Below are 17,353 nucleotides of genomic sequence, written 5' to 3'. Positions count from 1 at the left end.
ATAACTTAGATCACTATGTTCTACTCTTTCAGCCCACCTCATGTTTTTCTTGATTTGTGCGCCTTTCCCAGAAGAGTGCTTGGGTCACTGCAATTTTTCAATTATTATTTGTTTAATGTAAATACTTTTGAAGCAAATGGCAACATAATTATAGCTCTGGTCAAAATTCCTAAACCCTCATTAATTCAAACCCAGAAAAAAATCAATCATTCTAATCATTAATTACTTTGATTTAGCATCTGTCTAAACTTGTCTACAATATCAAAACTCAAATAATTTATCATGTAATAATCTAGAAGTACACGGAATGTAAGCACTTTATTATAACTTAATGTGGAATTTAAAACGAAGTAGTTAAGCAGACAGTTAATTGCATGCAACTCATTGGGGATGTCAGAATTATTTTAATAGGCTTACAATATCAGCCATAAGATCAATCAGTCTATCCAATAGCTGTTTAAAATTACTTTGCCATTGGGTTTTATTCAGGTAAAGTTGTTGTTTTCAAATTTCACAAAACTCTCCTCAACATTCTGAAACAAATGGAACTTTAAATAAGCATTACTAGGGTTTCAGTAGCATAAAGCAAATCTTAGAATGTAGCAAGGATGTGGAGAAAATAACCATCCAAATCAATGTGACCTCACATTAAATTGGCCATCCCACTCCCAAAGATCAATAAAATCTCCCAATAAAATGTCTTGTCATTGAGAAAAGAAATGGACAGAACTCTGAAATGCTAGAGAAAAACAAAAATAAAAACAGTTAATATGTTTGAGTGCTTACTATCTGCCAAATATGATCTAGATAAAGACACAGAGGAGTTTATTTATTTATTTTGTCCATCTTAATTTGTAGACTGGAATAGAAGCAGGTCTTTTCATCAAGTTAAAATTAATTATGAAAATAATCTCAGTGAACAATTCCTTTGAAATATATCCTGCTCACAAATAAGAAGCTACCATTCCTGCCCACCAAATATACTTAATTATTGTTGTTAAGATTATTGTTGTCATTTTTATATGCTTCAGTGGATATTCTTGTAAATACACCTATATAAAATAATAGGAAAGTTTCAGTTTATTCAACTCCTTTAATATGCTGGATCACTTATTAATATATGTAACTAGATAGATGATAATAAATATTGATAGATGGATAGGTAAATGATAGGTAGGTAGATAGATAAATAGCTCTAGATAGATGGATGGATTTATATAATCCTTTTCTCCATTTTAAAAATGATGAAACTGAGTGCAGAAATTTTGAATTTTCATTGTGCATGGCTAGGAACCAGAAAAAGGTGACTAGAAGTCAGAACTTTGATTCTAAAATCAATTCTGTTTCCCCTCTGCCACTCCACCTTCCACACCATATGCACAGGTAGAAAATGATCAGAACCACCACTTTTAATATGCAGCTCCATAAGTTGTTGCATAAAAAGACCCCTAAGACCTAAAGATTTTCTAATATATGATAATATTTTGATTAGAATAAAATATTCATATCACTGCTCATAATATATATTCAGAGTTCAGAGCAAAGCATAATGAGAATAGGGATTTTAAAACTTGATTACTGATTAAGCTGTGCACTGAAGTGCTTTAATAATTATTCCAGGAATTTTTACTGCTGATTTATTTGTATTTCCCTTCTTCATGTTTAGAAAGATATATTGACTCATTCTCCTTAACCTCCTCACTAAATTTGAAGGGTAAGTACTGATTTTATGAAAGAGATCGGAGAAGTTAAGTAATTTGCCTAAGACCACACAGCTTCAAGATGTTGCAGTTAACTTTAATGCATGTCTGTCTAACTCAAAACCCCAAAACCAAATTTGTGGTCACCATCCTAAGTTGTTAGTAAATAGCATGAAATAAATATCATAAAACTAGTGGCAATATTATCAAGACCTCCTCTTTAAAGTTTTAGTCATTATTCCACACCAATGTCTTTGTGAAATCACCTCATTTCTAGAATTGCTACCTAATGGACTGTTGAGTGACACTAAAAACAAGTAGGTCCTGGTCAAATCTTTAAAACAACTGTGAATGTCTATATTTACCACAGTTTGGGTTGTATACTGGCCAGTCAGAGAGCTTTAATCTTTCCATGTTTTGTCTGACAGTGTTTGTTATCAACCCAGCCCTTGTCTTCTCCCAAATGGAGCCTCACTTTTGTTCTGGGGCCAGTGCCTCCATCTCCACAGGATGACTCATGATTTACATAATCCAGTCGTCATGATCTCTCTCCTTGTGTCATGTTTGCTCTAGGAGTGAACTGTGGCCTACTTCTCACAATAGAAACATTTACATCCTAGGAAGACAATGGAATGTGAGAAAAAAAGTTTTAAGCAGCCATCTTGGAACCATAAAAGTAGACAGTTTCATACATTGAGGGTGGCAGAATAAAAGATGGAAAGAGTTCATATCCTCACCCACATGTCATGTGTTCAACACCAGTATCACAAGTTTCTTGTCAAGTTTGTATGCTTTAAGGCCGTTTTAGCCAAAAGCTTTCTTCATTGATGCACTAGTTCATCAGATAGGGAGGACAAATGAATAAACTGGTTTTGCATTTATAAGAGATCATTAATTAAAATTGTAATTTTCCCTCTATACTAATTTTTAAATTATCTGTTGTTGTTTCTGGGAATAAGCAACTAATAATACAGACAAATCCCTTCCCTTTTGGTTTATTATTTTTTGGGGGAGTCAGACAATGTATACAATTAACTAAGTTAAATGTATCATATACTGACATGAATAAAATAAAGCAGGTAAATAGAAAGGGAGTGCTGGGGGAAGGTGATGCCAATGAGACTTTAGGGGAAGGCTTACTGAAAAGACAATATTTGGAAAAAGAAATGGAGGAATTGTGGGATCAAAATATTGGATGAAGACCATTCCAGCCAGCAGGGGCGGCAAATGTAAAGGTCCTGAGGCAGAAGAATATCTAGCATATTCACAGAAACCAATGGGTCTGGTAGGGATGGAGAAGAGTGCAAGGGAAAGAGGTAGGAGATGAGGTCAGAGATCTTGCAGAAAACAGTTGGGGAGATATACAGGCCATTTAAAGAAGCTCGTCTTTATTCTGAATAATAGTGTAGACACTGAGGGACTTTGAGCAAAAGAATGATATGATCAGTGATATTTTAACATATTTTTTACTGAATTGAGGATAGAATGGGATTGGTAAAGGGAGAAGCAGAAATATCAGATCGGAGGATATTGCAGTAACCAAGGGGAGAGATAGTCCCTCCAATTGTGCTTCTAAACCCTGAAGAAATATTAGTATCCTTATATGCATAAGAATTTTGATAAAATTAGGAGAGGTGAAGGGATCAGCAAAAGCAGTTTAAGGAATGGTAAGAGGTTCTGACAAGCCAGTGTTATGGATAACCATGATATATTAGGTATTTGAATGAGAATGAGGAAAATACTTGGTAAACTGTGTCTTAACTCAGGCTGCCCTAACAAAATACTACAGATTGTATGGTTAAAACAGGCATTTATTTATCACAGTTCTGGTGGCTGGAAGTTAAAGAACAAACTGCCAGAAAATTCAGCGTGTGGTGTGGGCCTGCTGCCAGGTCTGCAGGCCGATGCCTTCTTGCTCTGTCTGAAGGGAGCTCACCTCTCTTCCTCTTCATAGAAGCTCACGAATCCCATGTTTGGGTCCCCACTCCTATGGGCTCATCTAAACCTAATTACCCCCCAAAGAGCCCACGTCCAAATACCACCACATTGGAGGTTAGGGCTTCAACATAGACATGAATTTTGCAGGGGTAGAAGGTCGGGGTGCAGACACAAATTTTCGGTTCCTATCAGGCGGTTTTGAGCCACCATAAAGGAGTGCTATGGGCAATAGCAATCATCTTCACTGTCAGCCTGTTGCTTAGCCAGGGCTTAGTTACTGGACCCACCACCCATTTCAGTTTGGTCTCCTAATTTAACAGAATGAGTTTCTTTCCTTTACCCCCTCCTTTGACATGGTGTCCCGCCATTCTAACCACCTCCCCCAAAAAATGTACAGCCAGGTTGAACTGTGTGCCTTCATGAAGTTCTAGATCAATGTAGCCTGAGAATTATCCAACCAGTGTTTTAAATTTGATTTGTTCCTGTGAACCTGAAAATGAAGAATCTTTAACTTCAAGCTGCTATAGTTGAAGGACTGCTGAGTCTCTGATTGAGACATCCAGTAAGACTGAAAATTGTTGATAGGATTTATCATATGGAACTGCCAAAATTTAAACTCAAAGAGGTTTACAAGGGAGACCTCAAGTGCCTGGATGCAAACAGACCTGCAATCCATGTATATGGTAGGTGAAAAATATTGTTATTCACCCTCAGAAAAGAAAGTGAGGATCAGTCATACCTTAAGCATGGGACAAGATCCTGGTCTCTAACACCCAGATGAACAGAAGGCAAAGCAGGACTTCAGCACTGAAAGCACTTGAACCCCAGGCTCCAAATTAATAAGTAAATTATAGAATTTTAATTAGAATCTCAAAGACAAAAATAGGGATAAAGGAAAGCTTTCTGATAGGTCATATGAGACCCAGCCACAGTTGATTCCTTGAAGGTATAAACTTTAAAATACTAGCCAATGATGTCAGTCCTGAAAATAAAAGTTGTTTATGTATACATGATAGAACATTAAAAGATGTAAGACTACAATCATGTTTGGAGATATGATTGTAATTGTGGTTATATATTTGTTGTTTGTTACACAATTTGATGAGTGACATAATTTCTTAAAATTAAGCAATAATAATAAACATAAAAATATCTGCTATTTTTGAGGACATGTTATGTAGGAGTCACTGAAATACAGCTCCCTGTATTTTATCTTGTGAAATCAATGCAATAAACTTGAATGTTAGGTACCATTATTCAACTTTCAAGGGCAGGAAACTGAGTTTCAAAGAGGTTAAGTAATTTGTCCACGGTCACAGTATCAGTGAGTAGTTTAAACTCAAAACGTGACCCCTGCCCACTAAATCTCCTAGAATCTTAACTAATCTGCAATAGAAATGTCTTTGTAATGCCCATGTTCATTGTTTTTGTTCTAAGCAAAATAAATTATGATAAGGAACCACCAGAGAATATTAGAGGTGAATGGAAGCTTATAAATCAAAGGGACAGGGCTTCTCACAGAAGAAGAGATGAGCACTGACTTTGGTGTGTGTGAGTGTGGTGGGGAAGACATGGAAGGGTACTGTAATAGTCAAACATTTACGAAAATGTAAAAATGTAACCCCTTTGTTAACTTGTCTAGGTGATTCCTGTTAGATTCTGAATAATAGTCCACCAGACCTCTCTGGTCTCAGGTTAGGAAGTTAATATCTAGAAAGTGTTTCTTAGATCTCTCATAACCCTTTGGAATCAACTCCTTAGCCTTTTATTCTGATGCACAGGAATCTGCATTATAATAAACATGCCAAAGTATTCTTATCTACAATAAAGGTTAATTGAACTTTCCATCTAAAGGTTCTGAACCATTTCCAAAAGTTTTGCATCTGGTTAATGTTTAAGGCAGTCTTCATTTTAGTCAGAATAACTAAAAAAGCTTATTATTTGAGATGTAGTATTTGAAGAAGCTAGGACCACTGTCTTATGTGGATTGCATCCAATACGAATTCATACATAATAGTAAGTCAATAACAGGTGTCAACTGAATGAGCCACATCATATAGGCTGGCAGAAGTTAAATGAAATGGAACATTTCTGAATGCTTAAGTTCCTATGATTTGAAAGTGGAATACGCTAAAATTATAAGCAACCTAAAATGAGTATATGTTTGTGTGTTGTACAGGGTCTATGATGACCTCACATTACCTTTTGTCTAGTTACAGAAAGAAGACTTCCTGAAAAAAATAGAATCATAGTTTTGAAAGCTGGCAAAGAGCAAGGGAAGGAAAGTAACTGTAAAAATAGTACATATAATATAATATGTATATAATAATATAAACACCTTACTCATATACTGGCCAAATATTACTGGGATTAAATTTAAAAATAAAAATAAATAACTTACCTACCTGCTAGGTTTGATAATGTGATTTCTTTACTATGGTGTCTATAGTTCAGCATTTCCTGACTTTAGCTTTAAGTCAAAACCACATCTAAGCTGCGTAATTAATATGTCTTAAGAATCTGTTATAAAATAAATTTATGTCTGATCCAAACATTATTTGTTTTCTTATCTATTTAAATTGACACTATGAACTTCCTCAAATCTCTTGATTTCAGATATAGAAAACATTTTTGTCACCGTTACCAAGACTTGATATTAAATATAGTATATGCATGCAGGTTTTAGTTTCTCTATTGGTTGTAATATAGGACAGTCTTGAAAATTTCAGCTCTCTTAAGGACAAACTGTAAAAACAACTTACAGCTTTCAGTGTAGCTGGGTGGGATTTTTTTGGTAAACTTTTGTTTTGTGTTTATCTTGTAGTGCAGATGTCCAAGCATCTTGACCAGACAAAATCTTTCTCATAACATAAGGGTCGTGTTTCTCTCTGCCCCCTCTCCGTCTGCCACAGGCTCCTGGAGTGCCGCCTTGCCTCTTAGCAGATGAAGTGTGTGATCTCCTTTGAGGTCGACATTAATGCCATTTCAGCCCTTTGTGGAAATGAGATTAGAATTCTAAATGTTCAAAATCCAACAGCTTTAAATGAAAAATGATAGGAATTACCACATACCTAGAGCTTAGAAAGGCTGGAAATCGTATTTGCACATTATTAAAGATCTGAATAATGTAGGTTATTTTTAGATTTGAACTGCTTAGACGATTTTAGAAAGCTCAATTTAAACTGCTCAAAAAATGCACTTGCTCTTCCTGATTTCAGCAGTCTTACATGTCTTTAAAAACTTCTCATGGAATGGTTTGGCTGACCATATTTTGGACCTCAGATCAATAGGGGGAAATAGTGAAATTTTATTTTATTTTATTTTATTTTATTTCATTTTATTTTATTTTTTTTCCCCTGGATAATTATTTTTTATTGAAGGGTAGTTGACACACAGTATTACATTAGTTTCAGGTGTACAACACAGTGATTCAACATTTATATACATGATAATTCTAGGTACCAGCTATCACCATACCAAGTTGTTACAATATTTTGACTATATTCCTTATGCTATACATTACATCCCGGTTACTTATTTATTTTACAATTGGAAGTGTGTTTATATATATATATATTTTTTGTGAGGGCATCTCTCATATTTATTGATCAAATGGTTGTTAACAACAGTAAAATTCTGTATAGGGGAGTCAATGCTCAATGCACAATCATTAATCCACCCCAAGCCTAATTTTCGTCAGTCTCCAATCTTCTGAAGCATAATGAACAAGTTCTTACATGGAGAACAAATTCTTACATAGTGAAAAAGTTACATGGTGAACATTACAAGGGCAGTCATCACAGAAGCTTTCAGTTTTGTTCATGCATTATGAACTATAAACAGTCAGTTCAAATATGTATATTCATTTGATTTTTATACTTGATTTAAATGTGGATACCACATTTCTCTCATTATTATTATTATTTTTAATAAAATGCTGAAGTGGTAGGTAGATACAAGATAAAGGTAGAAAACACAGTTTAGTGTTGTAAGAGAGCAAATGTAGATGATCAGGTGTGGGCCTGTAGACTATGCGTTAATCCAAGCTAGACAAGGGCAATAAAACATCCACGTATGCAGAAGATTTCTCTCAGAACATGAGGGGGGAGGTTCTAAGCCTCACCTCTGTTGATCCCCATTTTCTCACCTGATGGCCCCCCTGCGACTGTGCCTGTCTTAGGTTGTTCCTCCCTTGAGGAATCTTACCCGTCTCTGGCTAACCAGTCATCTTCCGGGGCCATACAGGGAAATGTAAAGTTGGTAAGTGAGAGAGAAGCCTTATTGTTTGAAAAGGTTAGCTTTTTACTTCTTTGCATATTTAAGCCCTGTGGCTTCTATGCCCAGCATTTGTCTTGAGGTGTCTTTACCACTTGGAAGATTTATGATACTCGGTAAATTCGATATGTGGCACGAATTCTATTTAAGGGTTGTAATTAGGTAGGAAGAAGAAAAGCTATAGAAGTAGCAGGTGGAAGAAAACCTGGGAAGATTGATTATTTCTTTGACATATCTTCTTGTAAAGTAACTTCAGCATGTATAGGTTTTAAACTACTAATTAAATTGTGCACACACATTAACATAATAGGAGTACAGTTATGTAACCAAAGCATACCTGTAATTACCAGTCATCTCCAGTGAAACCAAGAGAACCAGTTAGGCACCTTAGGCATTTGTGAAAATTTATCTATGATATGGTGGATATTGTCCAACTGAACTTGAACAGTCTGAGAGAATTCAGATAAATTAAAACAACCCATTCCTGGGGACTGTTCACATCCTATATGTTCTTTTAACAGTAAATAGTCTGTGGTTGTAAGATTTTGGAGTGCTACAATTTGCACTTCTCCTAATTCTTGGTTGAGTTCCAACAGTATAGATCCAGTCAAATTTGTTGTTTTACTGTATGCACAGGCCAGCTTGGATATCTACTTCATCATACCCATGGCAAGTACAGGAATTGGTGGGGTGAGTGCATCTACACCTGTGGCAGTGCGTGGATCTTTGTTGGGGTTTTTTTTTCCGATCATCTTCTGGCATGAGTCTTCCCGAGAGTGCTGATGTTGGAGGTTCTTTTTCATATCGTATCTTAGTTCATTTTCGGGGTAGCCAAATTAGGCTTTGATCCTCTGTATAAACACAAACAGACCCTTTGCCTACACTTTTATGTGCCCTTTATATCATTGTGTAGAACTCATTGGAGGTCACCACACAGGAACTGCTTTTTTTTTTTTTTATCATTAATCTACACTTACATGATGAATACTTTGTTTACTAGGCTCTCCCCTATACCAGGACCCCTTATATAACCCTTTACAGTCACTGTCCATCAGCGTAGCAAAATGTTGTAGAATCACTACTTGTCTTCTCTGTGTTGTACAGCCATCCCCTTTCTCCCACCCCCCTATGGATGCTAATCTTAATACCTCCCTTTTTCTCTCCCCCTCTTACCCCTCCCTACCCACCCATCCTCCCCAGTCCCTTTCCCTTTGGTACCTGTTAGTCCATTCTTGAGTTCTGTGATTCTGCTGCTGTTTTGTTCCTTCAGATTTTCCTTTGTTCTTATACTCAACAGATGAGTGAAATCATTTGGTATTTCTCTTTGTCCGCTTGCCTTATTTCACTGAGCATAATACCCTCCATCTCCATCCATGTTGCTGCAAATGGTAGGATTTGCCCTTTTCTTATGGCTGGGTAGTATTCCATTGTGTATATGTACCACTTCTTCTTTATCCATTCATCTATCGATGGACATTTAGGTTGCTTCCAATTCTTGGCTATTGTAAATAGTGCTGCGATAAACATAGGGGTGCATTGGTCTCTCTCATACTTGATTGCTGCATTCTTAGGGTAAATTCCTAGGAGTGCAATTCCTGGGTCAAATGGTAAGTCTGTTTTGAGCAATTTGATGTACCTCCATACTGCTTCCCACAATGGTTGAACTAATTTACATACCCACCAGCAGTGTAGGAGGGTTCCCCATTCTCCACAGCCTCGCCAACATTTGTTGTTGTTTGTCTTTTGGATGGCAGCCATCCTTACTGGTGTGAGGTGATACCTCATTGTAGTTTTAATTTGCATTTCTCTGATAATTAGTGATGTGGAGCATCTTTTCATGTGTCTGTTGGCCATCTGTATTTCTTTTTTGGAGAACTGTCTGTTCAGTTCCTCTGCCCATTTTTTAATTGGGTTATTTGTTTTTTGTTTGTTGAGGCGTGTGAGCTCTTCATATATTCTGGACGTTAAGCCTTTATCGGATGTGTCATTTTCAAATATATTCTCCCATACTGTAGGGTTCCTTTTTGTTCTATTGATGGTGTCTTTTGCTGTACAGAAGCTTTTCAGCTTAATATAGTCCCACTTGGTCATTTTTGCTCTTGTTTTCCTTGCCCAGGGAGATTTGTTCAAGAAGAGGTCACTCATGTTTATGTCTAAGAGATTTTTGCCTATGTTTTCCTCAAAGAGTTTAATGGTTTCATGACTTACATTCAGGTCTTTGATCCATTTTGAGTTTACTTTTGTATATGGGGTTAGACAATGATCCAGTTTCAATCTCCTACATGTAGCTGTCCAGTTTTGCCAGCACCATCTGTTGAAGAGACTGTCATTTTGCCATTGTATGTCCATGGCTACTTTATCAAATATTAATTGACCATATATGTCTGGGTTAATGTCTGGATTCTCTAGTCTGTTCCATTGGTCTGTGGCTCTGTTCTTGTGCCAGTACCAAATTGTCTTGATTACTATGGCTTTATAGTAGAGCTTGAAGTTGGGGAGTGAGATCCCTCATACTTTATTCTTCTTTCTCAGGATTGCTTTGGCTATTCGGGGTCTTTGGTGTTTCCATATGAATTTTTGAATTATTTGTTCCAGTTCATTGAAGAATGTTGCTGGTAGTTTCATAGGGATTGCATCAAATCTGTATATTGCTTTGGGCAGGATGGCCATTTTGACGATATTAATTCTTCCTAGCCATGAGCATGGGATGAGTTTCCATCTGTTAGTGTCCCCTTTAATTTCTCTTAAGATTGACTTGTAGTTTTCAGAGTATAACTGTTTCACTTCTTTGGTTAGGTTTATTCCCAGGTATTTTATTTTTTTTGATGCAATTGTGAATGGAGTTGTTTTCCTGATTTCTCTTTCTGTTGGTTCATTGTTAGTGTATAGGAAACCCACAGATTTCTGTGTGTTGATTTTGTATCCTGCAACTTTGCTGTATTCCGATATCAGTTCTAGTAGTTTTGGGGTGGAGTCTTTAGGGTTTTTTATGTACAGTATCATGTCATCTGCAAATAGTGACAGTTTAACTTCTTCTTTACCAATCTGGATTCCTTGTATTTTTTTGTTTTGTCTGAATGCTGTGGCTAGGACCTCCAGTACTATGTTAAATAACAGTGGGGAGAGTGGGCATCCCTGTCTAGTTCCCGATCTCAGAGGAAATGCATTCAGCTTCTCGCTGTTCAATATAATGTTGGCTGTGGGTTTTTCAAAGATGGCCTTTATTATTTTGAGGTACTTGCCCTCTATTCCCATTTTGCTGAGAGTTTTTATCATGAATGGATGTTGAACTTTGTCAAATGCTTTTTCAGCATCTATGGAGATGATCATGTGGTTTCTGTGTTTCTTTTTGTTAATGTGGTGGATGATGTTGATGGACTTTCGAATGTTGTGCCATCCTTGCATCTCTGGGATGAATCCCACTTGGTCATGGTGTACGATCCTTTTGATGTATTTTTGAATTCGGTTTGCTAAAATTTTGTTGAGTATTTTTGCATCTACGTTCATCAGGGATATTGGTCTGTAGTTTTCTTTTTTTATGGTGTCTTTGCCTGGTTTTGGTATTAGGGTGATGTTAGCTTCATAGAATGCGTTTGGAAGTATCCCCTCCTCTTCTATTTTTTGGAAAACTTTAAGGAGAATGAGTATTATGTCTTCACTGTATGTCTGATAAAATTCTGAGGTCAATCCATCTGGCCCGGGGGTTTTGTTCTTTGGTAGTTTTTTGATTACCGCTTCAATATCATTGCTGGTAATTGGTCTGTTTAGATTTTCTGTTTCTTTTTGGGTCAGTCTTGGAAGGTTGTATTTTTCTAGGAAGTTGTCCATTTCTCCTAGGTTTCCCAGCTTGTTATCATATAGGTTTTCATAGTATTCTCTTATAATTCTTTGTATATCTGCGGGGTCTGTCATGATTTTTCCTTTCTCGTTTCTGGTACTGTTGATTTGTGTTGATTCTCTTTTCCTCTTTATAAGTCTGGCTAGAGGCTTAACTACTTTATTTTCTCAAAGAACCAGCTCTTGGTTTCACTGATTTTTGCTATTGTTTTATTCTTCTCAATTTTATTTATTTCTTCTCTGATCTTTATTATGTCCCTCCTTCTGCTGACCTTAGGCCTCATTTGTTCTTCTTTTTCCAATTTCGATAATTGTGACATTAGACCATTCATTTGGGCTTGTTCTTCCTTTTTTTAAATATGCTTCGATTGCTATATACTTTCCTCTTAAGACTGCTTTTGCTGTGTCCCACAGAAGTTGGGCCTTAGTGTTGTTGTTGTCGTTTGTTTCCATATATTGCTGGATCTCCATTTTGATTTGGTCATTGATCCATTGATTATTTAGGAGCGTGTTATTAACCTCCATGTGTTTGTGAACCTTTTTGCTTTCTTTGAACAGTTTATTTCTAGTTTAATGCCTTTGTGGTCTGAAAAGTTGGTTGGTAGGATTTCAATCTTTTGGAATTTACTGAGGCTCTTTTTGTGGCCTAGTATGTGGTCTATTCTGGAGAATGTTCCATGTGCACTTGAGAAGAATGTGTATCCTGTTGCTTTTGGATGTAGAGTTCTGTAGATGTCTATTAGGTCCATCTGTTCTAGTGTGTTGTTCAGTGCCTCTGTGTCCTTACTTATTTTCTGTCTGGTGGATCTGTCCTTTGGAGTGAGTGGTGTGTTGAAGTCTCCTAGAATGAATGCATTGCATTCTATTTCCTCCTTTAGTTCTGTTAATATTTGTTTCAGGTATGTTGGTGCTCCTATATTGGGTGCATATATATTTATAATGGTTATATCCTCTTGCTGGACTGAGCCCTTTATCATTATGTAATGTCCTTCTTTGTCTTTTGTTACTTCCTTTATTTTGAAGTCTGTTTTGTCTGATACCAGAATCGCAACACCTGCTTTCTTCTCTCTGTTGTTTGCTTGAAATATCTTTTTCCATCCCTTGACTTTAAGTCTGTGCGCATCTTTGGTTTTGAGGTGAGTCTCTTGTAAGCAGCATATGGATGGATCTTGCTTTTTTATCCATTCTATTACTCTGTGTTTTTTGATTGGTGCATTCAGTCCATTTACATTTAGGGTGATTATTCAAAGGTATGAATTTATTGCCATTGCAGGCTTTAAGTTTGTGGTTACCAAAGGTTTAGGGTTAGCTTCTTTACTATCTTACTGTCTAACTTAACTCGCTTGTTGAGCTATTATAAACGCGGTCTGATAATTCTTTATTTCTCTCCCTTCTTATTCCTCCTCCTCCCTTCTTCATATGTTGGGTGTTTTGTTGTGTGCTCTTTTTAGGAGTGCTCCCATCTAGAGCAGTCCCTGTAGGATGCCCTGTAGAGGTGGTTTGTGGGAGGCAAATTCCCTCATCTTTTGCTTGTCTAGGAATTGTTTAATCCCTCCTTCATATTTAAATGATAATCGTGCTGGATACAGTAGTCTTGTTTCGAGGCCCTTCTGTTTCATTGCATTAAGTATATCATGCCATTCTCTTCTGGCCTGTAGGGTTTCTGTTGAGAAGTCTGATGATAGCCTGATGGGTTTTCCTTTGTAGGTGACCTTTTTTTTCTCTCTGGCTGCCTGTAATACTTTGTCCTTGTCTTTGATCTTTGCCATTTTAATTATTATGTGTCTTGGTGTTGCCCTCCTTGGATCCCTTGTCATGGGAATTCTGTGTACCTCTGTGGTCTGAGAGGCCATTTCTTCCCCTAGTTTGGGGAAATTTTCAGCAATTATTTCTTCAAAGACATTTTCTATCCCCTTTTCTCTCTCTACTTCTTCTGGAATGCCTATGATTCTTATATTATTTCTTTTATATTGATCACTCAGCTCTCTTAAAATTCTTTCATTCCTGGAGATCCTTTTATCTCTCTCTGCATCAGCTTCTCTGCGTTCCTGTTCTCTGTTTTCTAGTCTATTAATGGTCTCTTGCATCTCGTCCATTCTGTTTTGAAGTCCTTCCAGAGCTTGTTTTTTTTCTGTATTCTCCTTCCTTAGTTCTTGCATATTTCTCTGCAAGTCCATCAGCATGTTTATGACTTTTGTTTTGAATTCTTTTTCAGGAAGACTGGCTAATTCTATCTCCCCAAGTTCCTTCTCAGGGGAAGATGTAGCAGATGCCGAAGCTGTCTGGGTTAGTCTTGTCTGGATCATATTTTTTTGCCTTTTCATGTTGACAGGTGCTATTGACTGTCAGCTGGGAGGGCCAAACTTTTCACTTGCTACTGGCCTTTCTTTACTGGGACAACTGCGACCCCTAGTGGCTTGTGTTGGGTAATTGCGTGTAGAGTGTGTCTTTGTGTCTTGCCTGGCTGGAATGGAGGAATTTCCCTTTCTGTGGGCGGAGTTTGTCTCAGGCTGCTTCTCTGCTTTTGCAGCGCCCGGAGGGGTAATGGACGTGGGGGGGCTGTTTGGCTGTTTACCTCCGTGAGGGGTCTCAGAGCTGTTGCCCAGGGGGTTAGTGCGCCTGGTTTTCCCTGTAATTTCCAGCTGCTGGACTATGACCTGTGTTGTTTCCGTCAAGCTGTTAAGTCCCTGTCCCTTTAAGACTTTCAAAAAGCCCCCGCTTTTCTTTGTCACTGGGGCATCAGCTTCGGCACCCGCTCAGAGGTCTTGTTGCCCTTTTTCCCCAGTATCCAGGGCCCCCCGCCCACGCACTGTGCCTGCGCTCTGGTGCGGGTGGCTGGGGCTGGGTGTTCAGCAGTCCTGGGCTCCGTCTGCCTCCCGCTCTGCCTATTCTTCTCCCGCTGGGAGCTGGGGGGAGGGGCGCTCGGGTCCTGCCGGGCCGGGTCTTGTATCTTACCCCTTTCACCAGTCGCTGGGTTCTCGCTGGTGTAGCTGCAGTCTGGCCACTGTCCTGCGTCTTCTGGTCTCTCTTTTAGGGCTAGTTGTGTTTGTTGTATTTTCAAAAGTATATATGTTTTTGGGAGGAGATTCCCACTGTCCTACTCACGCCGCCATGTTCGCTCTGCCTCAAATAGTGAAATTTTAAATAAAATTTCTTTAATTCATATGCTATCTTTAAAACTTGTTTTTCTTAGATGAATGCTTTGCTTTGTTTCTACTTTCTTTTCTGAAAATGACTTGCTATAACCCAAATACGTTTCCTATTTTTTTCCAGTAATCTAAGAGTTTCAAATACTTGGTTTGCTGTTTCCTCCAAGGTATAATGTGAAAATAATATGTCTCTGTCCATATTGTGAGAATAATAGGCACACTCTAAATTATCAGTGTTATTTATGAAATATAGATTTTGAGACAAAGTATGGGGTTAATAGGGTAGCGTATTTTAAAATTAAACTTAATTAGAGATGAACAAAAGAATAGAAGACATATCATCAAGGAACACAGACCACATGCTTTTCCAATCCCTAGGGAAACTAGAAAATGTTTTAAACGGAAGGAGATATTTCTGTCTAGAAATTAAAATTTGAGAAGTTGATGAAGAAGCAAAGCAAATGAAAATGAATCACTCCTGATTTGTGATGGTAGGTTACTAAAATGACCAAGAATCTAAAAATAAAACTGCAGCTTCTTTTTAATTTAGTGTGTAGACTAGGTAATGCTAATATAAGGACTTTGAAGAAATTGCTTTTTCTAGCAGAAACTGTACCTCCCCTCAAGACTCTCTTACTCATCTCCTTTGCCATTTAATTCCTTAGTCGTTTTGTTATCAAGAAGGGCTTTGAGATTCTTAAAATTGTAGCTGTAACTTCACAAAAGATGACTGCAAGCTGTTAGTCTAATTAAAAACTTTCTTCACAAAAGCCTTTGAACCCAGAGGAATAATAATCATGTAACTTCAACTCCAAAAATAACAATGTAATCTAAATGCCTGTTCTGAAATTCTGTATTTATTTTTACTACTAATTTTTAAATGTTTTCAATTACCATGTATTGTTATCAACTGTTTTCATTTAGTTTGGAATATTAATACATTTACAGATTCATGTAACAACCACCATAATTAGCATATGGAAAAGTTGCATCACCACCAAAAGCAACCTTGTGCTATCCCTTTATACTCACCCTCTTCTCCTACCCATGACCCCTCACACCTACTGACCTGGTCTCAATCCCTATAGTTCTAATTTTTTGCTTTATTTCCAGAGATATAAATGGAATCATACAGTATGTAACCTTTTGAGACCAGTTTATTCTCAGCATAGTGAATTGCAGATTCATCAGGATTGTTGTGTCTATCAAAAATGTGTTCATTTTTATTGCTGAATAGTATTCTATTCCATCCCATCTTCCGCTGTATCCCATTTGCTTATTCATTAGCCTCTTGTAAGATATTTGGGATGTTTCCAGTTTTCAGTTGGAATATGAATATGCTACAGATTTTCATGTAAAATTTTTTGTGTGGACCCAAATTTATTTTTAGTTAAATAGTGAACAGTGGGATTATTTGGTAATGCAGTAAGTGTATTGTTTAACTTTATAAAAACCACCAAACTATTTTCCAGAGTGTCTGTGCAATTTTGCATTCTGACTAGCGATGTGTGAGAGTTTGAGTGGTTCCACATCCTCCCGCTGCTCAATATCATCAGTATTATTTTTATTGTAGCTACTCTTTCAGGCATGTAGTGATAGTCATCATGTTTTGTTTTGTTTCATTTTCATTTCTGTAAGGGATAATGATGTTGAATGTCTTTTTACATGTTTAGTCATCATCCTTATATCATCTTGTGTGAAATATTTGTCCATATCTTTGCCTATTTTAATAGGGAATTTTTTTCTTCCTGTTGAGTTTTGAGGTTCTATTATGTATACACTGTATTAAATATGATATTTGCAAATATTTTCTTCCATTCTGCAGCTTGCCTTTTTATTTTCTCAACAGTGTCTTTCATAAAAGAATGTTTTCCATTTTGATAAAATCTGATTTATTCATCTCTAAAAAAAGGATTGGGCTCAGCTGAATACTTCTGTTTGTCCCTCTAGGTGACTCATGTGGGTGACTTAACTGTGGCTGGGTGGTCAAATATAGCTAGACTAGCTCTTCTGACAATTGGAGTTTGCTCCATCAGTTCTCAGTCTCCTGTATTTTGATTCTGGGAAATATTCCATGAAAGTGAGAGCAAATGTTCAAGGCGCAGAAATCTGTAGGGTCAGTTTTGCAGCATTACTTTGGACAGAAAAGTCACAAAGCTAGCTCAGGTTCAAGGAGTGAGGAAATAAGCTCCAATTTCTTAATAGGAAAATCTATAAGGTCAGACTATAAAAAGGAAGAGAATTATTGTGGTATTCCATATAAATATTACCATATCAAGAAACTGTTACTTAAAAGTATTTATTACTTATTGACATACTCTGTGCAGTATTTATAAATCATGAATGCTTTAAAAATAATTGGTCTGACAATAATTTATTTGATATTTATTAAGGTAATGCTAATCATGATCATTTAATGTGGCATTTCTGTGGGAATTTATATAGCTCAAGTTA

This window comes from Manis pentadactyla, chromosome 2 (assembly GCF_030020395.1).
Source record: "Manis pentadactyla isolate mManPen7 chromosome 2, mManPen7.hap1, whole genome shotgun sequence".
Taxonomy (NCBI): domain Eukaryota; kingdom Metazoa; phylum Chordata; class Mammalia; order Pholidota; family Manidae; genus Manis; species Manis pentadactyla.
This window is presented reverse-complemented; position numbering follows the sequence as displayed.